Below are 24,364 nucleotides of genomic sequence, written 5' to 3' on the forward strand. Positions count from 1 at the left end.
AGGTAAATTCGTCGCTTACGCCTCTCGACAATTAAAGGAACACGAGAAGAGATACCCAACTCATGATCTTGAATTGGCAGCGGTGGTTCATGCGTTGAAAATTTGGCGCCACTACTTTTATGGTGTCAAATGTACGATTTATTAGGATCATAAGAGTTTGAAACATCTCTTTAATCAACGAGATTTGAATTATCATCAACGTAGGTGGATGGATGTGGTAAAGGATTATGATTGTGAAATACTTTATCATCCGGGTAAGGCGAACGTGGTTGCGGATGCGTTAAGTCGAAAGAGTCAACATCCGGCAATACGAGTAGGATCATTACGCATGATTATTACTAACGATTTTCTTGTAAAGCTTGGTGAGATTCAAATTGAAGCTTTTGTTAACAACAAACATGAAGAACGAATCGTGGGACAAACGGAGTCCATTACCATAGGCCCGCATGGTTTGTTGTCTTTTCAAGGAAGAGTGTGGGTGCCTAAGATGGGTGGCTACCGACAAGTGCTACTTGATGAAGCACATAAGTCAAAGTATTCCATTCATCCGGGTGCCTCGAAGATGTACTATGATTTGAAGAAAGAGTATTGGTGGCCCGGTATGAAGCGTGATGTTGTTAAGTATGTTGAACAATGCGTCACGTGTTTGCAAGTCAAAGCCGAACACCAAAAGCCGTACGGTAAGTTACTACCATTGGAAGTCCCGAAATGGAAATGGGAGCACATTACCATAGACTTTATTACCAAGTTACCAAAGACAGCGAGAACCCAATATGATACTATTTGGGTGATAGTTGATAGATTGACGAAGAGTGCTTTGTTTCTTCCCATTCGGGAAATGATAACGTCGGAGACTTTGTCCAAGTGGTTTATCAAGGAGGTGATATCGAGACATGGGTTCCTATATCTATTGTTTCGGATCGATATACTCGTTTCACGTCTCGGTTTTGGAATAAATTTCATGAAGATATGGGTACTCAATTGAAAATGAGCACGGCGTATCATCCTCAAACGGAAGGTGAAACCGAACGTACGAATCAAACGTTGGAGGATATGTTAAGGGTGTGTGTTATTGATTTCGGTGGTATTTGGGATGAGCACTTACCATTGGTGGAATTCTCATACAATAATAGTTATCACACTAGTATTGGAATGCCACCTTATGAGATGCTTTATGGGTATAGGTGTCGAACTCCTATTTGTTAAGGTGAAGTGGGCCAACGAGAAATCGGGAGTACCGATTTGGTTTTAGAGACGAATAGCAAGATCAATACAATTCGGGCTCGAATTAAGGCGGCGCAAGATAGACAAAAATCTTATGCCGATAAAGGTAGGTGACCGATTGAGTTTCAAGAAGGGGACATGGTGATGCTTAAAGTTTCACCATGGAAAGGTGTTATTCGGTTTTGAAAGCGAGGAAAGTTAGTTCCTCGGTTTATTGGTCCTTTCAAGGTGTTGGCTCGTGTTGGTGAGGTTGCTTATAGACTAGAGTTGCCCGAAGAGCTTGCGGGGATTCATAATACGTTTCATGTTTCCCATCTCCGTAAGTGTCTTGCGGATGACTCGACGTGGGTGCCGGTAGATGAGATTACTTTGAACAACAAGCTAGAGTATGTTGAAGAACTGATAGCTATTCTCGATGAGAAGGTTAAATTGTTGCGTAACAAGGAGCCAATTTTCCCGTGGGAATCTGAAGGGTTCCGAGTTTGCGTGGGAATCTGAAGAGTTTGTTTTGGTTTATCTTCCGGCTTGTCATGCGGCTTGGATTGCGAGGACGCGCTCCGATTCAAGTGGGGGAGAGTTGTAACATCCCATTTTCCCGTACATGGCTAAAGGTACATATTTAATCGTTAGTACGCTTATAACTCATTCGTTTATATGATAAATAAATTAAAGTGTTAGTTGTTGTGTAAATGTGTGTGTGTGTGTATATATATATATATATATATATATATATATATATATATATATATATATATATATATATATATATATATATATATATATTGAGAATGTATGCATGTATAAGTATATGCATGAGTTTTTGATGGTGTTAAGTCGGGCGAGGCCTTAGGACGAAGATTAGGTGTATATGAGAAGCGAGAACGAAGCATAAAAGTCGCGTAAATCAATAGTTGGTTTAAAATTGTCGAACGGGTCAGTTGTGGGCAAATGCCGTGCCGCGATGGTGATGGTCGCACCGCGATAAACAACGCAAACCAGAATCAGGTGGTGGATCAAACAGCCCGAATTTCACGTGAAATGCCGGGCCGCGGCAAATCGGGTCGCGCCGAAGTTAGTTTTTAAAAGGTGTGGTTCGAAGTTAGTCTGGTTCCGAAGTTAGTTTTTAAAAGGTGTGGTTCGAGGGTATATTCGTCTTTTCGTGTGTAGATCTGATTGAGACTTTAAGTCTCAGCCACTTATCCTTTTTATTCATTTTCTTCTCTATTTTCCTCTCAAAACACTAAACCCACTTAGATTCAAACTAAGAATTGAAGGTGAAGAATTGTGAATCGATCTTAGGAGCAAGAAGTAATATTGTTCCTCTCGTTCTTAGCTACGAGTGGATAGTGTTGGTAAGTCTTAACTCCGTACTTTGAGTTTTAGTTAATTTGTGGCTAGGGTTTGGCCATTTGAGACTTGCAAGACCCATTTGGGGACTTAATGGGTGAATTTGGGTTAATTTGATGTAAGGAAACCCAAAAGGAGTTAATCTAGGGTTTGGTCATGTAAATTGAGATTTTTTAAAGTGTTAATTGTGTTGTTTGTCACTTATACACTTGAGAAAGGATGAAAGGTTGTTAATGGGTTAAGTTTGACCAATACTTGTAAGTCTAGGTGTTAAAATGGTTCAAATGGGTGATTGTTGACCTAGTTGGTTGAGATGAGTACGAAATACCCATAAATTGTGTTAGTTGGTGCTAGTAGACCCAAATCACTAGCTTTTAGTGATTTATAATGAGTTATGGCCATTAATGGGCAATTTTGGTGGATGTGAGTCATTTAATGCATTAGGTCATTAAATGCTCAAGTGTTAAATATTGGTGTCTAGTCCAACTAGTTGTGTATTAAATGTGTACCTAATGAATTAGGTACTTGCTTCGAAGCTTGCGGACTTTAATCATCACCTTGGTGTTAAGGTGAGTGGGATAAGTATACATGTATGTATATGATGTATGTATTTGTGTGAATGGATATGTGTTGTCCAAGTTGGTGGTATATGTCGTTGTACCCTAACGGTTTTTATGAATGGATATGCGTTGTCCGAGTTGGTGGTATATGTCGTTGTACACTAACGGTTTATTGAACGGATATGTGTTGTCCAAGGGTTAGTGATATATGTTGTTATACACTAACGGTTGTTATGAACACCGATGGGAAATTCGAGTACCATTCCTTTGTACGATTGGTTAACCATGGTTGTGTGAATTTTGTATTTAGCATATTTAATTGTGAACCATATGCTATTGTTTTGGCTAGCTTGTTGTAAATGTGCGGATAGTCGTTATGCATGATGCTTGCATGGTTGTCGAATTGCTAGCTTGTATGCGGTTTGTGTAAGTGAATGCAAGCAGATGGATTATATATGCATATGTATAATTATTGCACTCACTAAGCGTTAGCTTACCCCTCTTGTTGTTTATCTTTTTAGATGCAGGTGCGGACAAGGGAAAGGGGGTTATTGGATACTAGTTCCCTATGTTGGATTATTTGTTGAAGTTTTTGAAGTCGACCTAGCGTTTTGGGTAGTTTAGCCCCAAACCATGCTCGGGTGTAGTTTGGATTAAAACACTCATTTTAGTGGGTCGGACTTGTATTACATTTGATTAATGGCCTTCGTGCCTTTTGTAAACATTAAACTTGTGATATTGTTAAATGGGTTATATGTAACCGTTTAATTGGGCGCTAATGGTTTATTATTTAAAAAAAATTAACTCGAGTTTAATACGGGTTGGGTTGTTTCACAAATCATAATGTTGAAGGAAGCTCTTCAAAGAATATTGAATATTCTTGTTATCGATGTGGTAAAATTGGACATTGGTCTAATAACTGTCGAACAAATCAATATTCTGTTAATCAATATCAAAAATCCCTAAAGGGAAAAGGAAAAGAGGCAAACCTTGTGGATGACCTTGATACAAAAATCACTGGGCCAACAAGCGACTACTTTAATGAATAAATTTTCTATTATATGTCCATATCAAATAAATGGATGTAGATTTACGATCTATACCATATCTACTTTACTATATGTTTCCTTATTATGTACTTTCGTTTATAACATATTTTGAATGTAATATATTGATGAATTATGTACTTGTTAGGACCCCGAAGTTGTATAGTGTTAATGTGAATTAATCTTAAATGAAGGTTCCTTAGAAGAGGGCTATATAAGGAACCTATGTAGTCCTAATTAGATAGCTACTGTATTGTAACCGAGTTCTAGAAGCTGTGGAATTTAATTTGTACCAATTCTCTCTAGTACCGAGTCTCCTTCTTACATACCGAATCTCATTCTATCTTATCATTTCTCTCAATCTCAACATGATCTGACCTATCATTTGGTATCAGAGCTACCAGGAAGTGATTCTACATCACTATATCGATCCAGAGATTGTAGTTTACAGAATCTGAACACTCTCGATATATTGAATCAGATTCGGTATTATCGAATTTGATAATCTGATGTTCAGATTCTTGTGATAAGTTCAGCGAAGGTGTATTAGGTCTATTAGAAAGAGTTTCGATCATCATTACAGCTTTTTAACTTCAATTATGGAGAATCAAGTTGATTTTTAGAGTTTGTGGCTAAAACTCTCGGTATTGCTTAATTCAAGCTTGATTCTGGTGTTTTGTGAAGATTTAAAGATTCAGTTGTGTTCGTGAGGTGTTAAATCACATTTCTGTCGGTTCAATTTCTTCAATTCTTCAAGTTTTGAAGATTTGATCAACATTCGGTATCGTAACTGTCATACCGAATCTGCTTCATTACTGGAAATTCATCTTAAGTGTTGCAGATTGTGGTGTGTTTGTGATTCTATCACATTCGGTTTGATCATATGCAGCTAATTGGTGTGGTTTGAGAAAGGATTCTGTTATATTTCTAAGTTTTAGACTTAGACTCGGTATTGTCAACTGCTACAGTTGACATTCGGTATTCTATACATTCGGTATCTTTGATATTTTCTGTGATACTAACTTGTTTCCTTGTGCAGCAAGGTTACAGAATCTAATTCAAAGGGATTGAATTGAGTTTGAACTTCAAATTCATACAGAATCTGACTACCGAGTCAGATACAGAATCTGATTTTCTGTATCACTTAATCCATTAGTTTTAGGTATTCTGAGGCTTCAAGTTGTGTGGTTACCGAATCCATACCGAATTTGGGTGTGTTACTTGTGATTCTTATCAGTTTCTGATACAAAATCTGGTATACCGAATTGTTACCGAATCTGCTACAGTACCGAACCACTTACCGAATCTGCTACTGTACCGAATTTTTACCGAATCTGACATTCTTGTTAGATTTTATACTGAACCCTGATCATAGATTGTGTTTAATACCGAATCTATACCGAATCTACCTCAATTTAAGATGTCTACTCAAGATACTCTTATCATTGGATCAGATTCCCGACCTCCAGTGTTGTTTGATGGCAAGTACACTCAGTGGCTTCATCGTATTACTCAGTACATAGACTATAAGGGTGAGAAAGCTAAACATATTTGGGCTTCTCTGAGAGATGGTCCAGTTGTTGATTTTCATCCGGATACTGGTATGCCAATTTCAGTCTATGAACTTTCTGGTGATAAATGTGAAAGAGCTCAGGGTGACATAGAGGCTAAGAATATTGTCGTGCAAGCTATCCCATATGAGCTATTTGAAAATGTTGATAGCAACACTACTGCAAAAGATATATGGGATGAGATCAAACGACAACAAGAAGGTTATGACATGTCAGACGTTACTAAATTGAATAAGGCTCTGGGATTGTATGAAGATTTCAAGCAGGAACCAGAAGAGCTACTCAAGGATACCTACCGTCGTTTCAATGGTGTTCTCAATGAGTTGAAAAGGTGTAAGATTGTAAAAGTACATGCTGAAGTCAACATGAAATTCCTCAAAAAGCTCAATGCTGATTGGCTTCCTTATGGAACCATTGTTCGATCTACCAAAGAGATTGACAAGTTGACTATTTATGAGCTTGTTGGAGTTCTTATGCATTACCAACCTGAGGTGTCTAAACTTCAAGAAGGAAGGAAAGAGTCATCTCCAAGTGATCCTCTTGCTCTAATTGCCAAAAAGAAGAGCAAATCATTTTCTAAAAGCTTGTCCAAGAAAGTGCTTGTTGAAGAATCAACTGATTCTGAAGAGTTAAATCTTTCTGATGTTGATGATTCACACCTTGAATTAGTCAAGATGGCAGCCATGTTCACAAATGCCTTGAACAAACATAAGTTTAAAGGCAAATCAAGCAATCAACGCAAACACTCATCATCTTTCTCGTACTACAAGAAAGCTGATCAATCCAAACAACAACGTGTTGATGATTCCAAGAAGGAAGATTTAATCTGTTTCAATTGTGGCAAAGCTGGTCATTACTCTCGTAAGTGCAAAATGCCTAAGAAGAAGGACGCAGCTTACTACAAGAAGAAAATGTTAATGGCTAAGATTGTGGAAACTGGGGGAGAGCTGAAACCGGTTGATGATACTTGGTTTAACTGGACTGATGATTCAGACTCAGAGGTGGAACATGCAAATGTTTGCAAGGTGACCAAGCTCATCAAAGCTAAGGAAGCATTGGAGAATTCTGACTCAACATCTGACGATGATGAGGTACAATCAACTGAAATCTCACATGATTTTATAAAAATGCAAAATGACTTGATGAAGAATCTGGTCTCAATGTCAAAAGAAGTCAAAGGCTTAAAATCTGAAAACAAGGTTTTAAAAGACAAAATCAAACTTTCTGAGACCAAACCATCTTCATCCAAATTACAATCGGAATTGCAAAAGTTAACCGTCCAACTCAGCTCCTCAGAATCTGAGTTGGAAGATCTTAAAAAGACAATTCATCCGATTAAAGTCGAATGAACTGATTATCGTTTAAAATCTGAACGACTTGCAGAAAAAGTTCAATTCTTAGAAAAAGATCTTTCTGATTTAAAAAACCAACAAGAACCCACACTTTCAAAGCTAAACAAGAAAATTATTCATTTGGAAAATGCAATAATTGAAAAAGACACTGAAATCTCTTCATTGTCAAAAGAGTCTGTTCTAATGAAAGCTCAACTTGCTCGATATGAGGAAAAACTCTATCGAACAGAGCAATCCAAAGCTATCATGGATATGGAACTTTCAAAACAAACGATTTTCATGAATAGACCAAAAACAATTCATGGTGAAAAGTGGGGGTTGGGTTTTGAAGATCCTAAGATCTTAGATGGAGCTTCTAAAAAGATTCCAGTATTATATCATTCTGATTACTTTCAAGCTGGTTTACCACCGCATTTTGTGCATTCTTCTGATGCTAATTTTGATGATATTATTGTTAATCGCAAATCTAAAAAATACCATCAAATTAGCTTAATGTATGAGAAAATTAATGCAAAAATAGGTAAATCAAATCCTGCTTTCTTGAAGGAACTTGTTGAAACTGAAAAGAATGTGCAATGTGCTAATTATGTGCCGACACGTAGATTGGTTTACATTCCTACACTCATGCTAGAGAAATACATTTTAATGCTTGAGAATGACGTGTTTAACAAACGTAGTTCTAGCATTGTTAACATAGATGAGGTGTTTGATGAACCAACTTTTGATGTGAAACCAGTTCTACCTGCTTTACCTGCATGTTCTGATAATGTTTTCCGTGAAGACCTAGCACATGAACTAACTGTTTTCTTTGAGACAGAATCTCTAGGTCAAAATTCTTTAGATGAAAAAGTAGAACCTCATACTGAACCGATCATTAAACCTTTGATAGATTTTGAAAGTCAACTTGATCCTTTGCACGATTATTATTTGCATTTACCTGCTATACGGAATTTGAATTGTATAGTAGCTCAACTAGAAAAGGAGAATATTGACTTGCAACTTAAGTGCCAATCATTAGAACAAATGCTTGCCCTGTGTGATAAATTGCCTTCACTGCCTAAGAAAGAATGTTCCTATGCTTTTAAGGAGGGTGAAGTGATAGTTTCTGCTGAAGAATTATGTCTTGAGATTAAAAGCTTAAAACAAAAGATAATTCAACTGAAACAGGCTAACACACTTAAGAAATCGTCTAATGTTGAAACCAATGTGCTAGAATGTATTGGTGGGATTACTAAGAAGGGAAAGGGAATGTCAACATCTAAGGATGTAAAATCCATTACTATTCTTAAAAATCCTCTCCGTTCTCAATTTGGTAATCGTGGTTCAAAAGTTGTTTCTACAACTCAATTTGTTGTCAAAAAGGTTCATTCTCCTGATGGTTCTGTGTCAACTGAAAAGATTCCTATGATTCCAATGACAAAAACTTCAAAAGTGAGTCTTTTAACAACATCAGTTAAGTCCACACAACACACAAGTCCTAAACCTGATTTAAGTGAGTATGATGCAAAAGAACGTAAAATCAAATTGGAAATTTTGCAAAATCAATCATCTCATGTGTCAACTGAAGAGTTTGGACGTCTAACTAACAAAGGTGTTTCTCGTGTCATAGGTCATAATCCAAACTTCAATTACAAATCTGTATGGGTTCCTAAGTCCACGACTAAGAAAGTAGCAACCAAACCAACGCAATCTGCTAGTCGGCCTAGGAAATCATCTCATGTTTTTCAATTTTCGTCTGTGAACAAAACATCTACTTGGAATAAGTTGTGTGTTAAGACTTCTGATAACGATGTAAAACTTGATATTGCGTATGATGCTTCATGTAATGTGTTTTTAAATGATGATTTATTGTCTAAACTGCATGATGCTTTACGTGATTATCTTGTCGTTGATCCAAAGTTTATTGTTGGTACTAACCGTAGAGGACCCAAGAAACTTTGGGTACCTAAACTCTAGGAAATTCACATTTACAGGGTTTCGACGTCTGTGTTTGGTATATCGATTCTGGTTGTTCTTGACACATGACGGGCGCTAAATCCTTGCTTGTCAACTTCGTTGACAAATTCCTAGGAACAGTTACTTTTGGAAATGATGAAATTGCAGCGATAACGGGTTACAGAGATTTTGTGCAAAATCGCATAACAATCAAACGGGTTTCATATGTTGAAGGTTTGGGGTGCAGTTTATTTAGTGTAAGTCAATTCTGCGATGGAGATCTTAAAGTTCTGTTTGAACGTCGACAATGCTCGGTGCAATCCACCGAAGGAAATGATCTTCTTGTTGGTAAACGTTGTGCTTCACTATACACTATTGACCTCAATGATGTACCTTCACATACAACCATGTGTTTGGCCACTCGTTCTACCAAAGAAAATTCATGGTTATGGCATCATCGGATGTCACACCTGAATTACAAGGGTATCAATCGACTAGTCTCCAAAGACTTAGTTGATGGTATTCCTACCTTTTACTATGATAAGCATCATGTGTGTTCATCATGTGCGATGGGTAAGCTAAAACGGACTAATCATCCGCTTAAGCAAAATCCCAGTACTTCATCGTCTTTGCAACTATTGCATATGGACTTATGTGGACACATGCGTATTTCAAGCCTCAGTGGCAAGAAACATGTGCTTGTCATTGTCGATGACTATACTCGTTTTACATGGATTTTTCTTCTGCGAACTAAGTCAGAAACCCCCGCCATTATCATTGAGTTCATTAAAAAGACTCAACGCTCTTTTAACAAACATGTTAAGAGCATTCGAACTGATAATGGGACAGAATTTAAGAATGACCTGCTTGATAGTTATTTGAAAGACCAAGGCGTTGAACATCAGTTCTCTGCTGCTCAGACACCCCAACAGAATGGAGTAGTCGAACCACGTAATCGTACGTTATGCGAAGCAGCTCGAACAATGCTTGCTTACTCCAAACTACCTCCAAAAATGTGGGGGGAGGCCATTTCAACTGCATGCTATACCCAAAATCGTTGTATTGTTAATAAACGTTTTGATAAAACTCCATATGAGTTATTATATGGTTGAAGCCCGAATGTCAAATATTTTCGTGTCTTTGGTTGTATATGCTATGTGCTTAATGATTTTGACAGCCTCGGAAATTTTGATCCAAATGGCGATCAAGCCATATTTCTCGGTTATTCTTCGAACAAAGTTGCTTATCGGGTTTATCACAAACGGACAAAAACGTTTAAAGAGAGCATCAATGTCAAGTTCGATGAATTTTTGGGAATGGCTTTTGAACAACTCAGTTCAAAACCCGATCCTAACCTGGCTACTTCTTCTTCCGCGCAAAACTCAATTTTCTCGACCAAGGGTGTTCCTACGGTTACATCAGAGGAACTGGATATCTTGTTTAATAGTCTTTATGCTCCTCAACGGATTTCAAATGTTCAAACCGTACCGGTTACACCGTCACAGTCAACTACTGTGGAGACTCAACAAAGTCTTTTTGATGAAGATACAACACCAACTGATTCACCTGTTGCTTCTTCATCCTCCCTACCACCTCCTGTTACTGATAATCTTGAACCAATTCAAGATTCATCAGTTGATACAACTCCAGCTATTTCTCCAGATACTCAATTAAATCCATTAGATAACGTTACATCAGATCAAGCGGATCAAGGCTCAACGTCAACAACGGTTGATGTTTCAATGGATACCACTGATGTACAACCTCTTCCACATAACCGATGGACTAAAAGTCATCCAATAGATCTTATTATTGGTGATGCATCTACTCCAGTCTCAACTCGAAGGGCTACTTGGAATATGTGTCTATACACTGCCTTTCTTAGTAAGATTGAACCAACAACGGTTGCTCAAGCTTTACTAGATCCGAACTGGGTGGTTGCAATGCAAGAAGAGATCAATCAACTTGAATGGTTGAAAGTATGGCGATTGGTTCCAAGACCAACTGGTCAACGACCAATAGGGGTTAAGTGAATTTTTAAGAACAAGAAGGATTCTGATGGAATTGTGGTTCAGAATAAGGCACGTCTTGTGGCTAAGGGATATCGACAACAAGAGGGTATTGATTATGACGAAATGTTTGCTCCGGTTGCTAGGATTGAGGCTATTCGTCTTTTCATTGCATTTGCTTCTCATATGAAGTTCACGGTGTTTCAAATGGACGTCAAAACTGCTTTTCTGAACGGTCATCTTCAAGAGGAAGTCTATGTCGATCAACCAGAAGGCTTTGTCGATCCTATTCATCCAAATCACGTCTACTTCTTGGAGAAAGCTTTATACGGTCTGAAGCAAGCACCGCGTGCATGGTACGAGACCTTAACAAAGTACTTGCTGGACAACGGCTTCTCTCGTGGAACGATTGATACAATGCTATTCATCCGTAAAAACTACGGTCACATTCTCTTGGTTCAAATTTACGTTGATGACATTATTTTTGGTTCCACATCCCCGGCCTTATGCAAAGAATTTGGTGATCTTATGGCCAACAAATTCGAAATGAGCATGCTTGACCAGTTAAATTTCTTTTTGGGGTTACAAGTAAAACAATTTCCAAATGGGATTTTTCTCAGTCAAACAAAGTATATCAATGATATGCTAAAACATTTTAAAATGACTGCTCTAAAACCAATGACAACCCCAATGAGGACTTTACTGGATGCTGATGCTAATGGGGAACCCTTTGATGTTATACTTTATCGAAGCATGGTTGGTTCTTTAATGTATCTGACACTTGCTGTAACTGTCTGTGCCCGCTTTTAGTCAAACCCTAAGAAATCTCATTCCAAAGTGGTTGTTAGGATTTTTCAGTACCTTAAAGGTACACCTAACCTTGGGATCTGGTATCCTCATGGATCCGATTTCAATCTCACTGCTTACACTGATGCAGATCATGGCGGTTGCCATGTTGATAGAAAAAGCACATCTGGATCAATTCAGATGTTGGGGAATAGGCTAGTTGGTTGGTCATCCAAAAAGCAGAACTGTGTGTCTTTATCAACAGCTGAGTCTGAGTACATTGCTGCAGCTCATTGTTGTTCACAAGTTTTGTGGATGCAAACTCAACTTTTAGACTATGGCTTTAAGATTTCTAAGACCCCGATTTACTGTGATTCACAAAGTGCTATTGCAATTACAAGCAACCCGGTCCAGCATTCTAAGACTAAACACATAGATATTCGCTATCATTTCATTAAGGACCATGTAGAGAAAGGGGATGTAGAGTTATACTTTGTGCCTACTAAAGTGCAATTAGCCGACATGTTCACTAAGCCTTTAGATGAACTTAGGCTAAAATTCTTGATCAAAGAGATTGGCATGGTAGAGTATAGTGCTTGGTATTCCTTAGATCTGTTGGGACTTATTCTTGAGATCTTGTGTTAAGGGGGAGTAGATACTTTCTAGGGGGAGCAACTATTTTCATATGCTTTGGATATCATCTTTTAAGGGGGAGCCTTTAGAATTATGATAACTTCCTGGATATAATTGTTCAATGGTTACATAAGGGGGAGGTAACTCATTGATATCATATTTCAAGGGGGAGTTAATTCATTTTCTAGGGTAATTTATCAAAATGCTGATTTACGTTCTTGTATATCACATTTTGAGGGGGAGAAAAAGGGAGAAAATGAGAAAATTATTCAAAAATATTATTTTTCAAAAGTGAATTCATAAATTCTTTGTTTTATATCTGAAATAATTCACTAAGGCTTGTATACATCTCAGTATGCAACCCGTTTTAACAATTGGTATCACTGAAGATTTATACTTTGTTCACAAAATTCAAAGTACTTTTAAGTACAAATCTTATTTTGGAAAATTCATAAAAATTGGAAAAGATAAAATCCAAAAATATTTATTTTTTTACTGGATAAAATGCTATTTTTAGCATTATACCGAATCTGACATCCAACAGTACAGATTCGGTAAGTTCAAAATTTTCAGAATTGTCTCAGAAATATTTTTCATAAAAAGATTGAAATGAATATTGAGAGAAAAAGTCAATTTGTCAAGATTTGAAGTTAAATTGATAAAGTTTTGAAAATTGGACTGAATTCGGTATAATAGGCCCATTCTGTAAAGCTCATTCGGTATTTTACCTTCGGTATCTATAAAAGGAGGGTCAAAGTCAAACTTACTCATTTACTGTTGTTAATTACCTACCGAGTCTGCTTGATTATACCGAATCTGCCTAATCTACCGAGTCCGTCTCTCTGTATCTTCAAATTCTTGGGTAAATGTTCATTTTAATTAACATACTTATAGATCTGAGATAATTATGTGTCTATCAACCAGAAAAGATCAAAATAACTGGATTTTAACTCTCAATTTTGAAATTCTGTTGATTTTACCGAGTCTGAGTCGTATTGTATTAATCCTTGATTAAACTCAATTGATTTGGTTAATTAACATGAATTCTTGTCTAATCTGAGTTATATTGATTGATCTATCATTTGACCAAGCTTGATTACATGTTTAATTGATTGTTTGATGGATTCTGTATCTACCGAATATGTTCTATCTACTGTACCGAGTCTGTTCATACAATTAACATGTTGCTATGATTTAATTGATTGGTTAATTGATTATGGTTGTGATTTTACATGATAGAATATGCATGTTTGAGTGTCTTTATGTTAATTTTGGAGATACCGAATCTGTTCTTTTCTTGATACCGAATCTGACTTTTAGTACCTTGAAAATTTCTGATTTTTATCTTCAAACACTTAACTTGTTTATTCTATATCTTTCTGATCTGAAAACTCAAGCTTATTTGGTTACAGAATCTCAAGTTTTTATGACTACCGAATCTGCTTGAAATGTGTTTAAAAATTGACTAAGTGTTGTTCTGATTCTTTGTGTAGTATAATTGACTTTGCATGATAAATTTGTATTGTGATGAATATCATGATTGTCAATTATTTGATTATATTTGAGAATAAAAGATTTTTATATTTTTGAAAAACCATAAAAATCTTAAAATAGAAAAGATAAAACATATACAAAGGATTTCAAAGACAAATAAGAATAGAGATATATGCTTTTTTAATATCTTGTGGTCTTCTATTTCTTATTTGTACAGCTAAATGGTGAACAATCACTTCATCAACTCTGAAACCAGTATTCCCTGCAACTACTGGACAACAATTCTAGAGAGGCACACACTGTGGCCTGCTCTCAGTACTACTGCCAGTGTAGCTGTAACAGATCTGGAGTTACTTAACAGAACAATTAGGTTTGTGGAAGCTACACAACCTACTGCTGAAAATCCAGAGGGAACACAAGCTCGTTTTGAATTTCAACTGAGAGGAGTTCAAGGGAGGAGGAGTATCACTAAAGCTGATTTCAGGAGGATATTCAGACTTCCTGTTGTGCAGAATGCTCCTGCTTTTCCTGCTACTCAGCAAATGATGACTTCTGTCTTTGATCTTGGTTATGTTGGAGCTACCAATGTTCCACCAGCTAAGTTTCAGAAGAAATATCTGCACTCAAGGTGGTATGTGATCTTCTCAATCATCAACAGATGCTTGCTGATGACAAGGAGTGGATCCGATAGCTTGACTGTGCCAATGCTGAAAGTATTCTACTCTTTCATAAGAGTAGAGGCTCCTGACTATGCTGAGCTTTTATGGGATCTGGTTCAAGCTCAAGTTGATAAGCCAAGGGGTTCATACATCCCTTGCGAAAGGTTTTTCTGTATCTTTATCCATGATGCTATAAATGCTTGCAGAAATGCAAATATATTTGTACCAGGTACACATGGATTACAGATGAAACGATTTGGGGAGCTGAAGATGAATACCCCGATGGTGTCTGATAATCAATTCACTGCACCAATTCCAAATTGTCTAGTGAGGCTAGCTGAACCTCAAGACGCTCGTATGCGTTCTTATTTTGAGGCTGTAGGAATACCTCTTCCGAACCCGGTATAACAAGAACAATTTGAACCCGCCGCAGTTCCAGCCCCAGAGGTTGTAGGGGAACCTGTAGTTCAACCACTCGGGCCAGCTAATCCTCCACTTAGGGTGAACCTTAAACGATCTAGGGCAGCACACCAAGCTCAACCCGTGAGGATCAGGGAACCTAGTCCAACTAGGATTGAACCAACCCTTTCTACAACACCCGAAGTGAGCAGTGACACCGACACTTCAGCAACAGCATCTGAATCATCTCCCGAACATTCTCCTAAGAGAACTCGATATATACCTGATGAGATGATTCAAACTCCGCCAACCCAATGAGTAACTAAATCTAGGACTTCGACACCTATCGTCCGCCAAACTGTTACTACTACCGTTGGTGATACGGACCAAGACCTAGAACCAATTAGGTCACCCTTACCCATCTCCGTATCACATCCAATAATAACAGTAAGCCCTACGCTAAATGAAGCGCAAGTTTCGGTAGGCAAGAGATCTAAACGCACGGATGGTAAAAAGGCCACTAAGCCCATCCAATCTAAACAGGACTTAATAATAAATCCTATAAAGCAAGGTGCTTCGGCATCTAAGGAAGTAAAGTCTTCCTCTACAGTAAAGTCTGTGTTGACTCAATCGATTGAGGAAACTCAATCATTGAAGTCCAGAACGGACGAAGGGGAGCCGAAAAGTCTTGAAAAGGCACCCTGCGTATCGGCTGGAAATCCTCCTGTGCCTCAACGTATAACAGGGTCTCAAGGTCCGGCTTATCTTGATGAGGAAGATCTGCCGCGTCCCATGGAAACGAGTCAACATGACAATCCTTCAGGATATTTATCAGACTTCCAGCAGACTGATCCCTTGATTCATGAAAGTGATTCATTGGATCAAACCACTTCTCTTCCGGATTCTGAATCTCAGGGTCTGGAGGAAGAGTCTTTAACTGAAAGAGATTTACCACCTCATGGTATATCAATGATTTCAGGAGTCGGAGATAGCAATATCTCTGCGAGAGCTAAACCGACGGGTAGTTCTGCTACTTTTTCAGAGTCCCATGAGACCAAAGTCATGGAGGTGGATGCTTCGAAAGAAACTTCACCGGTGACAACTCCGGTTGTTACCCAACCTCCATCAGAAGGGGATATCACGAATCTGACTAGTAGTATGTACAGCCCTACATATAAGAATAATACCACACAATCATCCTTACCTGCCCTCATGGCAACTCATACACTTCCATCGACATCGCCTTCAACAGATACTGCTGATGCTGCTTTTGTTCATGGTTACACTGTTGTTTCACCAACTGGGTTACCTTCTCAGATTTCAAATAGATATGGATTACAGTATCTCTCTGACAATGAAGTGGAGGAGCTCTATCTTGCTGAGTTTGTTAAACGGACTGATCTTGATGAAATTTGCGAGACTATGATGATTTATCTTGAGCAAGCAAGGATAGTGTATCCTTTCTCTCCATGCAAGTCACCTGGACCAATTCACATGCCTGATCATGATGATTTCGATCCCGACAATCTTCATGAGGGGGAGAATAGACGAAGTGGTCATCGGTCCAGTGGTTATGAAGCTGGTACATCTAGTCAACAGAAGAATAAAGATGTTGTTGATATATCTGATTCCGGTAGTGATGAAATTGAGGAAATCCAGTGTGAAAGTTTTCTAGATGAATCAAAAATTCAGAGAGAGGGTGACTCAGGGATGTTAATGATTATGGATACAGCTGATCAATCAGAGAATAAGTTATCTCAAGAGAACAATCAAAACTTTAACAACATTGAAGATATTTTGAAGGGGTCATCAAGTGTTGCCAATGAATTTAATGATCATCAATTTGTTAACTTGATTTCTCCAACTGATGAATTTGGAATTCACTTCAAAAAGGAGATTTTCTCTAATGGCAAAGAAGATACTACAACTCCTCCTGATTTGAATGTTCCATTTCAAACTGCAGAGATTGTTCTTGAGCGTGATGCTGATTACCAACTAAGTGAGGATGAAAAGAAAAAGATTCTTTGTTCACCATTCATTGAACAACAAGCGTATAGAATCTATGGTGATTCTGATCTCGTCCTTTCTGCATCAATGAGTGTTCTGGGTGCATGGAAATATCATAAGAAGCCTGAATATCTCAAAGCTTATCTGAGTGTTCGCAATAAATTCAAATTGAAGAATGAAGAAAAACTTCAAATTCAGCGGAATTCAGAGATCAAAAGCATAAATAAGATTTTGATGATTAATAAGGATGAAGTGAAGATGCCATTGTTTCAAGTTACAAGAATGGATGATGAGGATTATCAGTTTTCAGAAGCAGATTTTGATAAACTGAAGATGGACGACATTATTTTCATTTACAATTATTTGATTAACTTGAATGAATCTGCAACAATTTATCATGCTACTGCAATGAAGGCAGTCTACAGGCTTATCCTTGATTCAATAAGATGGATGTCTGTTCATGATTTTCAAATGGGTTTGGAATCTGGACACAAAAAGCTCGGAATCAAACCGCCAAATCAAGTGATTGAAGAGCTTAGATATATATCCTTACTTGAAGTGAGCGACTGTCCATATGGGTTTGTATTTGTCAATTCTCACTATACAAAGATCTTCATCAGAGTCTCAGATTTTAGAAGATACTCAGACGGAACGTTGATGTATGCTTTCAAATACATGAGATGGAGACTGATCAATAACTGCTATTCAACTGAAGATAATGAGATTGTCAAGTACATTCTCACAAGATTGAAAAGTCATCTCAATACAAGAGTGAATATATGAAGATATGAGAATCTCAAGGGATTCAAATCTAAAGTTCACTTCAGAGGAACAAAGTTCCTTTAGATGTTTTGGAAAGGATTATATTGTAAAGTTCACATTTAACACTAAGGGGGAGATTGTTAGGACCCCGAAGTTGTATAGTGTTAATGTGAATTAAGCTTAAACGAAGGTTCCTTAGAAGAGGGCTATATAAGGAACCTATGTAGTCCTAATTAGATAGCCATTGTATTGTAACCGAGTTCTAGAAGCTGTGGAATTTAATTTGTATCGATTCTCTCTAGTACCGAGTCTCCTTCTTACATACTGAATCTCATTCTATCTTATCATTTCTCTCAATCTCAACATGATCTGACCTATCAGTACTCATTATTTGTTTCTCATTATTTGTTTCTCATATTTTAAAGTTCATGATGTACACTACTTGAGTGCAAAATTAGTCAAATGGTGGGGATCTTTGTATTGCAGACAGTGGTACCACACACACTATACTCAAATCTAAAAAATATTTCACTGATTTTAAAGCAACAGAAGGAACGGTACATACTATATCAGGTCCTGCGAATTTAATAAAAGGAATGGGAAAGGCAAAATTCATGTTACCAAATGGTACAAATTTTCTGGAAAAAAATGCCTTATTTTCTCCCATGTCAAATAGAAATTTGTTAAGCTTCTCTGACATATACCAAAATAGATATGATTATCAGTCAGTGACTACAGAAAATGATAAATATTTAAGTATCACTGACAAGAAGCATGTGATTGAAAAACTACCAAGACTTAGTTCTGGTTTACATTATACATATATAAATGTACCAGAAGCACACATGGTAGTTAATGAAAAGGCATGTGATCCTGTAATGATCAATCTGTGGCATGAAAGATTAGGTCACCCAGGATCAACAATGATGAAAAGAATAATTCAAAATACACATGGACATCCATTTATGGATCAAAAGATCCCTCATGATGCACTTATCCCATGTACATCATGCTCACTTGGAAAATTAATAATAAGACCATCACCTCTTAAGGTTGAAAAAGAATCACCAATGTTTCTCGAAAGAATTCAAGGTGATATATGTGGACCAATTCATCCAACATGTGGACCATTTAGATATTTCATGGTCCTAATAGACGCATCTAGTAGATGGTCTCATGTTTGTCTATTATCAAGTCGAAATATGGCATTTGCAAAATTTCTTGCTCAAATTATTAAATTGAGAGCACATTTTCCTGATTATAATATTAAAAGGGTAAGATTGGATAATGCTGGTGAGTTTACATCTCAAGCATTTAATGATTTTTGCATATCTATTGGGATTGTTGTTGAACATCCTGTTGCCCATGTGCATACACAAAATGGTTTAGCCGAATCACTAATCAAACAATTGCAGTTGATAGCTAGACCATTGATAATGAGAACAAAACTCCCAGTATCTGTATGGGGTCATGCAATTTTACATGCTGCATCATTAATTCGCATTAAACCAAGTGAAAGTCATACATATTCTCCCTTGCAACTTGCTTTTGGTCATCAGCCAAATATTTCCCACCTTAGAACATTTGGTTGTGGGATTTATGTTCCTATCGCACCATCACAACGCACTAAAATGAGTCCTCAAATAAGGATGGGAATATATGTTGGATATGAAACATCTTCAATTATAAGATATATTGAACCCATGACGGGTGCTGTTTTTACAGCACGTTTTGCTGATTGTCACTTTAATGAAACATTGTTCCCTAGATTAGGGGGAGAAATAAAAAAATAAAGAAAATGATGTTTCATGGTGTGAATGTAGTGACCCGAACTTTTCCATGTTTATATATATTAAATGAAATTGATATTTACATGATTAAGTGTTTCCAACATGTTAAGCAATCAAACTTGTTAAGACTTGATTAATTGAAATAGGTTTCATATAGACAATTGACCACCCAAATTGACCGGTGATTTACGAACGTTAAAACTTGTAAAAACTATATGATGACATATATATGATGACATATATATGATTATATATATAATTAACATGATATTATGATAAGTAAGTATCTCATTAGGTGTTTTAACAATGAGTTATATACATAAAATTAAGTTTATTGAATTAAGAAACTCGAAACGATATATATAACGATTATCGTTATAACAATGTCTTACTAATTATATATGAATCATATTAAGATATTGTTACACTATGTTTAATCATGATAAATTATAAGTAAACATGTCATTATGTATATTAACAATGAACTACATATGTAAAAACAAGACTACTAACTTAAGGATTTCGAAACGAGACATATATGTAGCGATTATCGTTGTAATGACATTTAAATGTATATATATCATATTAAGATATATTAATATATCATAATATCATGATAATATAATAATTTAACATCTCATTAGATATAATAAACATTGGGTTAACAACATTTAACAAGATCGTTAACTTAAAGGTTTCAAATCAACATTTACATGTAACGACTAACGATGACTTAACGACTCAGTTAAAATGTATATACATGTAGTGTTTTAATATGTATTCATACACTTTTGAAAGACTTCAAGACACTTATCAAAATACTTCTACTTGACAAAAATGCTTACAATTACATCCTCGTTCAGTTTCATCAACAATTCTACTTGTATGCACCCGTATTCGTACTCGTACAATACACAGCTTTTAGATGTATGTACTATTGGTATATACACTCCAATGATCAGCTCTTAGCAGCCCATGTGAGTCACCTAACACATGTGGGAACCATCATTTGGCAACTAGCATGAAATATCTCATAAAATTATAAAAATATTAGTAATCATTCATGACTTACTTACAAGTAAACAAAATTACACATCCTTTATATCTAATCCATATACCAACGACCAAAAACACCTACAAACACTTTTATTCTTCAATTTTCTTCATCTAATTGATCTCTCTCAAGTTCTATCTTCAAGTTCTAAGTGTTCTTCATAAATTCTATAAGTTCTAGTTTCATAAAATCATGAATACTTCCAAGTTTGCTAGCTTACTTCCAATCTTGTAAAGTGATCATTCAACCTCAAGAAGTCTTTCTTATTTACAGTAAGATATCTTTCTAATATAAGGTAATACTCATATTCAAACTTTGATTCAATTTCTATAACTATAACAATCTTATTTCGAGTGGAAATCTTACTTGAACTTGTTTTTGAAGCTAGATCTATTTTTCTCATTTCCAGTAGGTTTATACACAAAACGTGAGGTAGTAATGATGATCATAACATCATTCGATTCATATATATAAAACTACCTTATTCGAAGGGTTAAACTTGAAATCACTAGAACATAGTTTAGTTAATTCTAAACTTGTTCGCAAACAAAAGTTAATCCTTCTAACTTGACTTTTAAAATCAACTAAACACATGTTCGATATCTATATGATATGCTAACTTAATGATTTAAAAACAGAAAACACGAAAAACAACGTAAAACCGGATATACACCGTCGTAGTAACACCGCAGGCTGTTTGGGTTAGTTAGTTAAAAACTATGATAAACTTTGATTTAAAAGTTGTTATTCTGGGAAAATGATTTTTCTTATGAACATGAAACTATATCCATAAATCATGGTTAAACTCAAAGTGGAAATATGTTTTCCAAAATGGTCATCTAGACGTCGTTCTTTCGACTGAAATGACTACCTTTACAAAAACGACTTGTAACCTGTATTTCCGACTATAAACTTATACTTTTTCTGTTTAGATTCATAAACTTAAGTTCAATATGAAACAATAGCAACTTGAAATACTCAAAACGGATTTAAAACGAAGAAGTTATGGGTAAAACAAGATTGAATATTTTTTGCTTGTTGTAGCTACGTGAAAATTGGTAACAAATTTATATTAATCATATCCTAGCTAACTTATATTGTATTATACATGTATTCTAATATATTATGTAATCTTGGGATACCATAGACACGTATGCAAATGTTTTGACATATCATATCGACCCATATATATATATTATTTGGAACAACCATAGACACTCTATATGCAGTAATGTTGGAGTTAGCTATACAGGGTTGAGGTTGATTCCAAATATATATATACTTTGAGTTGTGATCTAGCCTGAGAAGTGTATACACTGGGTCGTGGATTGATTCAAGATAATATATATCAATTTATTTCTGTACATCTAACTATGGACAACTAGTTGTAGGTTACTAATGAGGACAGCTAACTTAATAAACTTAAAACATCAAAATGTATTAAAAGTGTTGTAAATATATTTTGAACATACTTTGATATATATGTACATATTTGTTATAGGTTCGTGAATCGACCAGTGGCCAAGTCTTACTTCCCGACGAAGTAAAAATCTGTGAAAGTGAGTTATAATCCCACTTTTAAAATCTAATATTTTGGGATGAGAATACATGCAGTTTTATAAATGTTTTACGAAATAGACACAAGTAATTGAAACTACATTATATGGGTGAATGATCGAAGCCGAATATGCCCCTTTTTCTTAGTAACCTAAGAATTAGTAAACCGATCTACTAATTGGCGCGAATCCTAAAGATAGATCTATTGGGCCTAACGAACCCCATCCAAAGTACCGGATGCTTTAGTACTTCGAATTCATTTTTATCATGTTCGAAGGATTTCCCAGAATGATAGGGGATATTCTTATATGCATCTTGTTAATGTCGGTTACCAGGTGTTCACCATATGAATGAATTTTATCTCTATGTATGGGATGTATATTGAAATATGAAATCTTGTGGTCTATTATTATTATGATTTGATAATATATAGGTTAAACCTATAACTCACCAACATTTTTGTTGACGTTTTAAGCATGTTTATTCTCAGGTGATTATTAAGAGCTTCCGCTATTGCATACTAAAATAAGGACAAGATTTGGAGTCCATGCTTGTATGATATTATGTAAAAACTGCATTCAAGAAACTTATTTTTGTTGTAATATATTCTTATTGTAAACCATTATGTAATGGTCGTGTGTAAAAGGTATATTTTAGATTATCATTACTTGATAATCTACGTAATGCTTTTTAAACCAAAATCGATAAAATAAAGGTTATGGTTGTTTTAAAAATGAATGCAGTCTTTGAAAAACGTCTCATATAGAGGTCAAAACCTCGCGATGAAATCAATTAATATGGAACGTTTATAATCAATATGAACGGGACATTTCAGTTGGTATCCGAGTGTTGGTCTTAGAGAACCAGAAAATTGCATTAGTGTATCTTACCGAGTTTGTTAGGATGCATTAGTGAGTCTGGACTTCAATCGTGTTTTTCTTCAAAAACGATTGCTTAACATTTTTTTTTTGTTGGAAACTATATATTATTAACATGTAAATATTATTTGATATATTAATCTCTTAACGTGTTTGATATTGTGTGTGTTGGAATTCAATATAACAACATGTTCTTAAGGTTAACATAATTACTAAATCAATTTAGTAAGAGATATAGCAAGCGGAAGCATGATATATTAAGAAAACAAGTGTATGTATTAAACCATTTTAGTTGAATTCCAATTAGATATCAAGTCTTGATAATATGCTTACAAATGTAATGAGTAAAGAAGAGTGTTTATACCTCCTCAAAGCTAGTTGAGGGTTGTTTCAAATGTGCAAGATGATGATGAAGATGATGAAGAATGGAGCTTCAAAATGATGAAACCTCAAGGAGAAATACCCAAACTATTAACCCAACACCTTTGTTATTGGTTAGGATTTATGTGACACTTGAAACTAGCTTGCAAAAACTAAATTTTGATCTCTCTTTTGCTCCCCAACAGCCACGGCCTACAGCCCAGATTTTAGAGAGTTTTTCTTGCAATTTTCAAGTGTATTTGCATGTAAGAGTCAAGGTTACTTGCTAGAAGAGACTAGTCTTGCACTTAAGGAAGTGTGTATATAGAAAGTAACAAAAGCAAGCATGAGTTGTCTCCTAGGAGACCCAAAATTCTGCACACTTCTTATAATAATAATAACAATGTTTTAATATTTATATAAACTTGACATAAATATATAAAACCATGTATATTATTAAGTTACTTGCATATTTTATAAACTTTTTATAAAATATAACACAATATAATTATTCAAACCTATAAATAATTAAATATAAATTATCCAAATAATTTATCTCAAGTGATAATATTTTAGAAAACTGATTTTCTAAAGTTCAAGTGTCACGTATTTATTCAACGATCCAATCGTTGAGATTAAATACATACAGAGTGTCGGTAAGCTTGTAATTGGGTATGACCCGACTTGGATCATAACACATTAGCCGCATTAATTTGATATGTCTCTCGGGCATACGAAATACCTTCAATCTCCCACTTGCACGAGAAATATAAGAAATTAATGCAAGTGATGGATACCACCTAACGACCGTCCATCACCCCCAATATGTTATGACTTTGTGCCATTCAATAACATCATCCCTTTCGAGTTCCCATCTCGAATATGAATAGGTGAATCTTTCATTATATCCTTTCGTCCTAGATGTCATGTTAAATCCAAGA

The sequence above is a fragment of the Rutidosis leptorrhynchoides genome, chromosome 4 (genome assembly GCF_046630445.1).
Source record: "Rutidosis leptorrhynchoides isolate AG116_Rl617_1_P2 chromosome 4, CSIRO_AGI_Rlap_v1, whole genome shotgun sequence".
In the NCBI taxonomy this organism is placed as follows: domain Eukaryota; kingdom Viridiplantae; phylum Streptophyta; class Magnoliopsida; order Asterales; family Asteraceae; genus Rutidosis; species Rutidosis leptorrhynchoides.